We start from the raw sequence: 12,300 nt of genomic DNA on the forward strand, positions 1-12,300 counted from the left end.
GGATGAAAGTACTTTTAGACTCCGCTTTTATTTCTTTTAAATGCCACACTTTACTGTTCCTGCAGTCTTAATCAATCACAGAATGTTTTCAGACCATCTGATCCCTTGTAATAGCTCGTCTGACCATACAATCCCTCTGCCTTTTATGATCTCAGCTAATAGCATGTCTGTTCTCTCACTAATCACATGTGTTTTTATACGTCTGCGAAACCACATTTCTCCCTTTTTCCTCCTCCTTTTCTCTCTAATGTTCTCTGAAGCCTTTCTCCTCTCTCCCACTCATCTTCTTTTGTGTCTGGGGCTCTCTGACAGGCCGTGGCGAGCGACGCTGGACCACGAGAGCCGCTTGTCAGCATCCTTCTCTAGCGAAAGTGGATATCGAAGCTGGCCACATAATTACAGTCTTATCTTAGCCATTCATGGCCCCTCATACGCTGACAGCAAATGAAAAGGCCCCAATTAAGCAATTATCTTTAAAGGTGCTGCCTAATGCAGTCATCTAAGCAGCAGAGAGAGAACTGGAAGAGTAACTCGCCGCTGCCGTGTCTGATAACTAACCGTAGTGGAGCTAAGATGGGACTTTTTAATGAATCCAAAAAGAGGTAGACAGCCAGCCCCCTAAACCTGACAAATCTGCCAGACGAGATACTAAATAGAAGCCACTAATGATGGAAACACACACACACACACACACACAGACACGATCTGGTACAAAACCTAGTGAGCTGCACTATACCTTTAAAGGGTTGATCACACAGCATGCATATATGTGTGTTTTTGTTTTGTTTTTTAATATGGAGTACAATGGAATGGAATGGAATAAAATGTTATTGTTTCGAGATGCTTTTTAAAAAAAAATCCCTTTTTTTTAAATCCTTAACTTGTCACAACATCTAAAATCATGACATCCATGATGTGAAGTCCTGAAAGACCAAATTCTATAAACTCTAATAAGCATAAAAATGCACAGCTCACACAAATATGGATAAAACAAGCAATTTTTGATTGATCATTTTTTAAATAATGAAAATAAGATTTTGTTCATAATATTTTAACTACACAGTAACCATAATACTACAAAAATACTATAGATTATATATACATACTTATTTTGTATCATAAATATTGGGTAAAATAATAAATTCAATTATTTAATTATTAAACATTAAAAATGGGATTTTTGGAATTATAATGGAATTAATATGTATTAATATGATTAATAATGATTAAATTAATAAAGATAAGAATTATTTAATTAAAAAATATGAGTAATGCATTTTTTAAATAATCTATTGTAATCTCAAATGGTGGGTAAAACAATCTATTTTGTAATTATTTTATAAGTAATAATTTCATTTAAAAATATATATATTTTAGCACCATAACTAGACATTACCAACATAATATTTTTTAATAATTATTTAAATCACATAAATAATGGAAACTTATCATATTATAATATTATATATGATAGAATAATGGATTTTTTTAAACTATTAATTTAAAAATAACAGTAGTAATTGCATTTTTTAAATAATATATTTTAATCTCACATATTTGTCAAAAAAATCTTTTTTTTTTTATATTTTATCCACACAGTAATTAGACATTACCAATATAAATTTTAAATAATTATTTGAATCATATAACTATTGGGTAAAATAAGGATTTTTAATGATTTAATAATTACATTAAAAAGGAAGCTTTTAAAATAATAAATTTTAATCACAATTTTTAATTATTTAAGTATCACTTTAAAAATGTATATATTTTAATCACACTAAAACTGGTACACTAATATATATATATTTTTTACTACAGAAGTATTTTATATTTATATTTTTATATGAATCAATTGAATCAGTTTAGAATAAACATTTCTCTCACTTGTTGTTGCAGTGCAATTTGGGATTGCTGTTCTCGAAGAACGATACATTCTTTGAATTTGACCAGAACACATTTTAAAAGACAGCATAATTTCCTTTTTTGGAATATAAAGTAGGTGGCTCAATAGATTTTAAACAGACCTACAATTAGAGGCAAAAACTGTACCACGACATTTGACAGACACGTGTGATCAAAAGTATAAATGCACAGACAGTGAATTGAAAGGAAGCCATTAAGCGCACATTCAGACAAACAAAGACGCCTGTTCCTCTTGGCTCATGTCCCTGACAGCAGCGAGACACTAAATAGTTCTGTTATTTTTGTTGTTTTCTCTTTCCTCTTCCTCACCCCCATCTCCTCTTTTTGCCTTCCTCCTGCTACTCATTATAGACATTTTCTCTCTAATTGATCCTCTCTTCTTTTTTATGTCTTTCTGTCTGCTGTGTGTAGCTTCTAATGGTCAACTGCCCCAGTATCACACAATCCTGCCAACAACAATACAGTCTTTCTCTCTTTTTTTTCAAACATAAATGTATCCATCGTTTTTGTCACCATCCTACTCGCTTTCTATTTTCTTTTTAGTTTGCCACATAAATTGTCCCATCACCCCAGCCTCCTCTGTGCTCTTTCATCAGGCTGAAGGCTGCTCTGCTGAGAGATTCATCTTTGATGTTAAGGGGGGTCTGGTATGTTTTTGGTTTGTGTCTTTCACATTAGTAGAACACAGAACACAGGGCATTAACAAGAAACAAACCTAGAGAAAACAGTGCAAAACTAGATGAGAGAAATGTGTGGGAATGAGCTACATCTTTCAATACAACAACAATTACAAATACAAATACAATTTTACAAAGTGATAACCTCCCCATGCTGATTTGCATGGCATCATGTGTCGATATAGCCAAAGATAAGCATCAAAAACTGGCAATATTAAGAGGATTTAGCATTTCCAATTAATGTAACAATATTCTTCTTATTAGGCCTATTATTATTATGAAGTTACTTTTATTATTAAATTAAAAGTAGCCTACAATTAATTTGCCCCGCAATAATTACCACGTAACTGACGAGCTGCGAGGATAAGATTGGGCTATTCAGGGGTGGACTGGCCATAGGCCCTACATTTTTATATATATATATATATATATATATATATATATAGTTGTTGTTGTTTTGTTGCTTGCCGAAAGCGCCGTCATTACGTTTTTACTTTCACTTTCTGCTTATGGTGAATTGACTGAGATTAAGACGTTCACCGGCATAAATCTTGCGAAAAGTTGAAGCAAGATTTATGCCAAAAGTTGAAGTTTGCATGTGTGCAAACCCTGGTGCAAACGCGTGCTTGTGTGATATCCATTGGCTAGCCTTAAAACAGAAATATTTCCAACATTGCGACATTACCAATTGCCCCTCCCCCTGTATCGAAAACGTACCAAACCGTGAGACCACTGTGTCGTATCAAACCGAACCGTGGATTTTGTGAACCGTTACACCCCTAATATATATATATATATATATATATATATATATAATGTGTATTTTTTTATATAATAAATGTGCGGCCGTGATGAGTGTAAGACCCCAAACTTTTACACAGGAGTGTTCAGCAATACACCTAAATGCCACAGGTGGAGTCATTTATAGATATCCAGATCTCTAAACTGTGTTTTAGATGCTTCCTTACTTTAATTTTTCAGTTTAATAAACTTAAAGAGCTCAGTTTAGCAACATGTACATAGTACAGTCATGCTGTGTACAGTCTCACCTCAGGCAGTTCATTAGCACTTTCTGGTTAATTATCCTCAGTGTGGCACCTGTCGGGCGACAGTCTGAAGAAGATGATTCAATATAACCACCAAACACAGACTCAAGGCTAATCAATAGAGTGGTCTCCAAGTCCTTCCCGGTGTCATAGCGAGGCCAGTGAAAGCTGTGCCTTCTCCTGGATCAATACAGACTCAGCTCCATTTAAACTCCTTTTTAAACCCGCCGTCACAGTGTGATGCAGCCATTTGTGGAAATGAAACGACTTCTAACGCTTCGATCCATCGGAGTGAAATATTGTGTTGTAAGGAGGGCTTAATGACAAGCCCTTTGAAAGGAAATCTGAAGCTAAATGCGAAGTGCTAGTCAATAGATGTATTCACTGTCTAGAGAGAGACGTTTACTTTGGAGTATCCATTACTCTGACTTACAGGTCTTCTCTGTGATTCTTATCAGCCAATGCTTTTTAAAGCTAAAAGGGAAAGATCAGAGTAGTTAGACATCTATTTGCTCTACATTTACATTTTAGCTTTATCTTTATAATAAATATTAAATTAAGGGTGTTACTCTCAGAATATATATTGAAGAGTATGTCGTATTCGAAAATCAAGGTGCAATACAATGTTGTGTGATATAATCGAATTAATATTTGGTTATAAAGTCATTGAAGTGTGTTTTGACAAATCAAGAGGCAAGTTAAATATCAGAGCTCCAATAAGATTAATTCAGACATCAACAGGTCACAGGCTTCAGGATCAATAGACAGCGGCCCATTTAGGAGACCTTATATGCAGTAGGGTCAGAAATGAACTCTGGGTGATATTCGCCCCCTGAAAATAAATTCCAGGGGGTATTTTTTACATTTGTAAACGTGATTTTTATAATTATTCACCTACTGTCTCATTTATATACTTGTATAATAAAAGAAATCAAGTTATATTGTTTTGCCCTAACATAGTTTATAAAGAATATATATGATATATAATCAATTTTTTTATATCATTATTAAATTGTTAATAAAAGCCTGAGAAAGACTACTATCATGTGGCCTATACAATACAGTGCACGACTCCCTCCAGTGGTAAACTGTGTTATAAGGGGGGAAAGCACTGCCTACAACAGTTAACTGCTCACTTTGTGAGGTTAGGCTTCCTTCAAGTGGTAGAAACAAGGCAATATGCTTTAGAAACAATTGCATATTTTAAAACTTTGGCCTGAATGAGATATGAGCATATAGGTCAGATACAGTCTAGACTAGAACTGAACATTTTAATTATGAATGAAGTGTGAATATGGACATTTAACAAGTCATAATGGGTTTAAATCCTACACCATATATACATTTATATTTATAAATATTCATCTGAGATTCATTCTATAGTTAAACAGCACCACTGCTGAATCAAACCACAGTAATCGCCATTTTGGATATTTACAGTTCTGTGAGAAATTCAAACAAACTGATGATGAGTTCAGACTAACGCATCACTATATTTTAACCAATGAAGTGAGCTTGGGGTGTGGCTATGTTTTTAGGCTTGAATATGCAGGACGTCGGTCAATGGCAGACGGGTTACAAATGGGGAAAAACACTTCGTTAGATACTAGGACAATATTAGAAAGCTACCTTTGCGCAGTGTCTTGAGCTGCATAACACAGTCTTCCAGAAACGCAGCACTCAAAAAGAAGTTTAAAAGTTTGAAAAAGAGACCCTGCGTTTTTTTCTCAATTCCATTGAAACGTATTGTGAATGCCTTACAGAGGTCTCAAACTCAATTCCTGGAGGGCAACAGCTCTGCAGAGTCCAACCTGCTCCAAATCACACCTGCTTGGAAGTTTATAGTAATCCTGGAGACCTTGATTATCTGGATCGGGTGTGTTTGATTAGGGTTTTAGCAAAACTGTGCAGAGCTGTGGCCCTCCAGGAATTGAGTTTAAGACCACTGCTTTAGAATGTCCTGCGATGGGGCCCCCATGCACCGCAGGCCACTGCACATAGTGCATGTCCAGCACACCCACCTGCAAAATAGGCATCAGAGAGCGGTGAAGGTTGTCAGTAACTCATTTCTGTAATTGTTTGGTGCCGCTGGAGGAGGCACAGTCATTCAATTCTCTTTTATCTAAAGTAGAACAAAATAATCTTATTTATGGATTTTAATAGACTCATAAGTTCTTCTGTCTGTTTAGTAGTGATGGCCACTTTTGAAACACTGCTTCATGAAGCTTTTACGAAACTTTTGTTTCGAATCAGTGGTTCGGAGCACGTATCAAATTGGGCAAGTCGTAATAGGTGGGCACGTTTTTGAGGGTGTCATCAGGAAATTTGAAATAGGCCGATTATATAACCGTGAAAACAGGTTATTTCTGTATATAAATGTCTAAGTGATTTTTCTATTCACATTACTCACCTTACGCTGGTATATCTATGGGCAAAAAGGAAATTAGACAGACTTCAAGCGAGACAACAATGGAGCCTGGTAAAAGCGCTGACGTGAACGTTAGCATTGTCTCCTCCGTGATTTGAGTTCATCGGGAAACACTGAGGATCAATTGGTTTGACTCATGTCCAGAGATGAGTGATCTCCTCTACTTGAAAATCCCTTAAAGCCTGCCTCAAAGAAAACGAAAAGAGATCTTATGGATAGTAGCGACACCTCAGCAGAATTTCTGATGGCTATTCGTGAGCTCTCTGGAAAATACGATCAGATGTTCCATTAAATTTCAGCAATTGAAATAACAACTGGGTCAACGGCTAAGCAAATTGAGACTTTGTCCTCTTCTGTTACTCAGCTTGTTAATACATAAGCAGTCTCTGAAAGTTGTGGCTAAGGAGTTTCAGGAGCTCCAAAATGCTAATAAAACTCTCTCTTATTCCACAACTGGAAAAAAGTAAGCAATTATGAACCGGTTTTGGTTCCTCCTGAACTTACAAAGTTAACGTTAAATGCTGGAGTGTATTTGTCACTGTTAATAATGTTCTATATTTAAACTGACATTCGGTTCTTTTTGCATACTTGCAATAGAGTAACATGCAAGGCTATGAAATATATTTAGAATTTTGTAGGTTCAGATTTAAGAGGTTTTAGATTTGTTTTTTTGGTGTTTAATGGAATTTAAGTTTAATTATTTTTCTGTTGTATCTTTAAAGGGGTTTACCTGATGCTGTAAAGAGGAAAGCTGTTATTTGTTCTGTAATAGCAATGAGTCTGATATAATCCTTCTTCAGGAAACACACTCATGTGAAATGGATGTAAATTTTGGAAAAATCAGTGGGGTAATACTATTTATTGCAGCCATGGCTCTAACCATTCTGCTGGAGTTTTAATTCTTTTGCACAAATTTAAAGGGCAAATACTTAGGGTAAGGTCATATGACGAAGGGAGATGGATTATTTTATCGCTTAAACAGGATAACTCAAACTTTGTTATTTGTAATATTTATGGTTGTAATTGTCGTTCGGATAATAGGTCTCTTTTTTTTCAGATAGCCTCTGAATTGACAGAAAATACCCTTTGGTAAATATCCTAACTCTTTTGTTATTCTAGGTGGTGATTTTTTTTTTTTGAGTGTGTTGACGGCACTTTGGACAGATTTCCTCCCAAATGCAATGATGGTCTTCATTTAAATAGTAACATTTTAGCATTATGTACAGAATTTTCTCTTACTGATACATGGCATTTTGTTCACCCTGATTTACATCCATGCTAATAGAAATAGGTTCTCCCAATCAAGAATTGACCTCTTTTTGCTCTCTTCCTTAGCTCTTCATTTTCTAAAATATATTTCTCACTCATTTGCTTCCCTGTCAGATCATAAACAAATAAGTTTAAAATTGTATAGCAATATTGATCAAATTCCAAGGTTGCGTGGTTATTGGAAATTTAATAGCTCACTCTTAAAAGATGCTTCCTTTAATGATAGTATTAAAAACTTAATTTTGAGTATATTCTTTATAACTGAGGACAGTTATAAAGTGAAATGGGAATTTTTAAAATATAAGGCTAGGCAGATTGTTATTAGAAGAAGTAAAGATTTAAAAGCCTCTAAAAATAAAACAAAAATATGCGAACTCTTAAATTAAATAAATATTTTATTGCAAAAAAAAAATACAAATAAATATCTAACTCAGCAAGAAGAACTGCATTTAAGGAAGTTAAATGTTTAAATTAATCAAGCTTATTTGGACTTTGTTAGAGGGGTTTTTATTAGATCTAGAGCAAAATGGCTTGAGGAAGGAGAGACCAATTCCAGTTATTTTTTGGCGTTCGTTGATTTAACACAGTCCCCTCTGCTTTGTATAGTGAATGCATTGCTCAGAGAGAAATTACTTCATCAATGAAACTGTATTATTTCCCTAATCCCAAAGCCTGAAAAAGATTATCTCTTAATAGATAACTGGAGACCTATTACACTTCTTACAGTTGATTTATAAGATCTTGGCTTTGGTATATGCAAATAGATTCAAATTTAAGCTTAACCACATTATTGCAGAAACACAGTCAGGTTTTGTTAAAGGAAGGCACATTAGTAATAACATGAGACTTTTTTTAGATTTATTGGATTGTGCTGACTTTGTGAAATCTAAAGCTATTATATTTTTTCTAGACTTTTATAAGGCCTTTGACACCATTGAGCATGAATGTCTTCTGCAGTCTCTCAAATGGTTTGGTTGTGAGTCTTCGTTTGTCAATATAATTGAAATGTTTTATAAAGGAATTACTAGCTCTGTCATAGTTAATATGTTCACCTCACAAAGATTTTCAATAAGACGTGGTGTCAGACAGGGTTGCCCGATTTCCCCCTTTTTATTTATTTTGGTTACTGAATTATTATCATTAAGTAGGCTATTATGCACAATCAGAATCTGAAAGGTATTTCCATCTTTTGATGGGGAAATTAAAATATCTCCACTAGCTGATGACACCACTCTTTTTTTGATAGATAAAAATCAACTTTCTAAAGCCATTCAGATAATTAAACAATTCTCGTGTGCTTCTGGGTTAAAGCTAAATTTGGCCAGTTGTGAGATAATGTCATTGCATAAATGTGATGATACGTTAATTGAGGGTATTCCAGTTAAAGACACAAAGTATTTGGGTATTTATGTATCAAAAAATGTAATAGTTTTTGGAACTATTTGAAAAATTTGTCAATTTGTAGACATTTTTAACGAGGCATTTGTGTAATTAAAAGAATGAAAACTAGGTAGGCCTAATAGTCTCTTATTGGCCTCTATATAGAAGCTGTCCATAAAACAAACAAAGCAAGCCAGCAAATTAATATACAATATTTTAAAAGCCACATATCATACAGACACTTCATATTTAATGGTATTTTATTATTTTTGTTGCATTTACACCATTTTGACCAGCAGGAGTCACTATTATGTGGTGTTTCGAGCACTTCGAAACAATTAATCATTTTGCTAAGCAATTGGTCCAATTGATTCGAAGCTTTGAAAAGCGTTGTTTCTCCCATCACTTTAGGTCTTAAGCTGTACAGCCTGAAATGTGTGGAAATCAGAGCATATCAAACTCATAGATAATAACCAAAACAATCCAAGGTTTTTATTTAGCACAGTGGCTAGATTAACAAATAAACAGACGCCACCCGATCTAAATATTCCCTCACAGTTTAAAAGTAATGACTTTATGAATTTCTTCACTGATAAAAATAGATATCAGAAATACAATATCAAATGTAGATTCTACTGCGTCTAGTATTTCAGCTTCATTCATCGAACCCAAAGAAATCTGCAGTGCTTTACAACTATAGGACAGGAAGAGCTAAATAAACTTATCGGTGCATCTAAACCAACAACGTGTTTATTAGATCCTGTACCCACTAAACTACTGAAAGAGATGTTACCTGTAGCAGAAGAACCGCTTCTCAATATTATTAACTCATCGTTATCTTTAGGTCACGTCCCAAAACATTCAAGCTGGCGGTTATTAAGCCTCTTATTAAGAAACCACAACTAGATTCTTATGAACTGGCAAATTACAGACCCATTTCAAATCTTCCGTTTATGTTTAAAATTTTAGAAAAAGTTGTGTCTGCTCAATTGTGCTCCTTCTTACAAAAAAATGATCTCTATGAAGAATTTCAGTCAGGTTTCAGGCCTCACCAGTACAGAAACTGCACTTGTTAAAATTACAAATGACTTGCTTCTTGCATCAGATCAAGGCTGCATCTCATTGCTAGTATTACTTGATCTTAGTGCTGCGTTTGACACTATAGACCATAACATACTCATAGATCGATTACAAAACTATATTGGTATTCAAGGGCAGGCTTTAAGATGGTTTAGATCCTACCTGTCCGATCGCTACCACTTTGTTCATTTAAATGGGGAGTCATCTCAATTATCACCAGTAAAGTATGGAGTACCACAAGGATCTGTCCTAGGTCCTCTGCTATTTTCAATATACATGTTGCCCCTTGGTAATATTATTAGAAAATACGGGATTAGTTTTCATTGTTATGCTGACGATACTCAACTATATATCTCAACAAGACCAGATGAAACTTCTAAACTATCTAAGATAATAGATTGTGTAAAAAATGTAAAAGATTGGATGACCTATAATTTCCTCCTATTAAATTCAGACAGAGATATTACTTATTTGACCAAAAAAACAGTACACAGAATCTCTTGGATTACAATTTGCAATTAGACGGATGTACTGTTACGTCCTCTAAAGTCAAAAATCTGGATGTTATATTAGACAGCAACTTGTTCTTTTAAAATCATATTTCCAATGTTACAAAAACAGCATTCTTCCATCTTAGAAACATTGCCAAGCTTCGAAACATGCTACATGTTTCTGATGCAGAAAAGCTAGTTCATGCATTCATGACTATTGTAATGCACCACTAGGTGGTTGTCCTGCATCTTCAATAAACAAGCTAAAATAGTCCAAAATGCAGAGTTCTGATCAAATGTACATTATTATTATTCTTTAGCTTGGATTGAACAAATAATTTTTTCTTAGATGGAACAGCAGCTACGCTAATTATGTCTCTATTTGTTTTGTTATTTGTTTCCTTCTATGTCTCTGCTTGAATAACATCACATGGTAACTACAGGAATTACAGAAGCTTCAGTCTGGATCCAACCCTTAAATGATCTGAGATGACCGAACACCTGAGAAGAGATGATGCCAACCCCTCAGAGGATGGAAACGCTCAGACAACATACAGAATTACCAAATTTTGCCATAAGCTAAATATATTAAGTTTCTGCAATATATAAATATATTGTGGAAACTTAATTTCCTGTACAGCTGCTTTGCAACGATTTGTATCATAAAAAGCGCTATAAAAAATAAACTTGAACTTGAACTTAAGTATGACCACATTTTTTAACCCGCTTGTAGAAGTTTACTACTATACTTTACTACTATATTATAGTTAAATCCTAATCTAATCATGACAAACTATGTATTATTGGAAAGGTCTAAGTCTCATAAACAGATATTTTATGACTGTTTTTTGTTACAAATTATGTAGGAACAGTAATAGATTAATTTAGAATGCACCTCAAAACATATACTACATCATAACAGGAGTTCTGACCTTTGTCACAAAAATAATTTTTGTTTCATTTTTCATTATATATCATTTGAAAGCTTAAAACCTCAAAATTCATCCTGTGAAAACAACTTTGAAATCGGACATTGCGTTAACATAGAAATGGTACTTTTAAAATCTTTTAGCGGGTTCCTCCCCCTTAGTGGGGGGTGTCCTTCTACAAAATGTATTACGGTCTTTTAGAATCAAAATTTGTTATAATCTTAACAAAATAGGCTACATATCGTTGGGAAGGTCTGAGTCTCAAGATTCCATATTTTGTGGTTATTTTGTGATAGAAGTAATATTGAAAGAAAAATTTACACATGTGTGACAGAAAAATTGCATTTAAAAAATAAATTGAGTTTGAATGGCACCCAGTGGCTAGTTTTAGTATAACGCCTAAACAAAATTGCATAGGAACCTTTTTTTTTATATATATCAACTTAAAATTTGGAACACAAATTATTCAGACATGATCATGGCCCTTAATGAGAAAAAGTTAGAAAATTTCTGGAAGAAAAAGATAATTTAAATAGTATTTAATATACATTGAAAATACAAATTATAGCTCACTTTTACAATCTGAGTCTGATAAAGTCTTTTTTAGCATTGAAAGTAATGAGATAAAGCTAATTTTTACCTTTCCAGGGTAGTAAAAAAACCAACATAACAACATATATCCAACAAATAAATTTAATTTGGGTCTGTACAGTTGCCTTGAAACAAACAAAGAAAGAAAAGTAGGTCAAATTGACCCACGAACATCAAAATCGTCAGAACATTATTATTGTGCACTTCAAAACACATCAGTGTATCCTCACTTTGAATGCATGTTCATGGCCCTAAATGAGAAAAAGCCACAAAATATCAAGAATGAAATTACAGATTAACTGGTATTTCCGACAGCTCGAAAATCAAAATGGGTCAAATTGAACCAGAACATAATACAAGGGTTAAGTCTGTCCTGTGTTTCCTTTGTTTCCGGTGTCGTCCATGCTATGTGTGTGTTCCTGTCTTCCCTGTGTGTTACCCCTGCTTTTGGATTATTAAAGATTGTTATTCGATGGGATCAAC

The sequence above is a fragment of the Barbus barbus genome (genome assembly GCF_936440315.1).
Source record: "Barbus barbus genome assembly, chromosome: 27".
Lineage (NCBI taxonomy): Eukaryota > Metazoa > Chordata > Actinopteri > Cypriniformes > Cyprinidae > Barbus > Barbus barbus.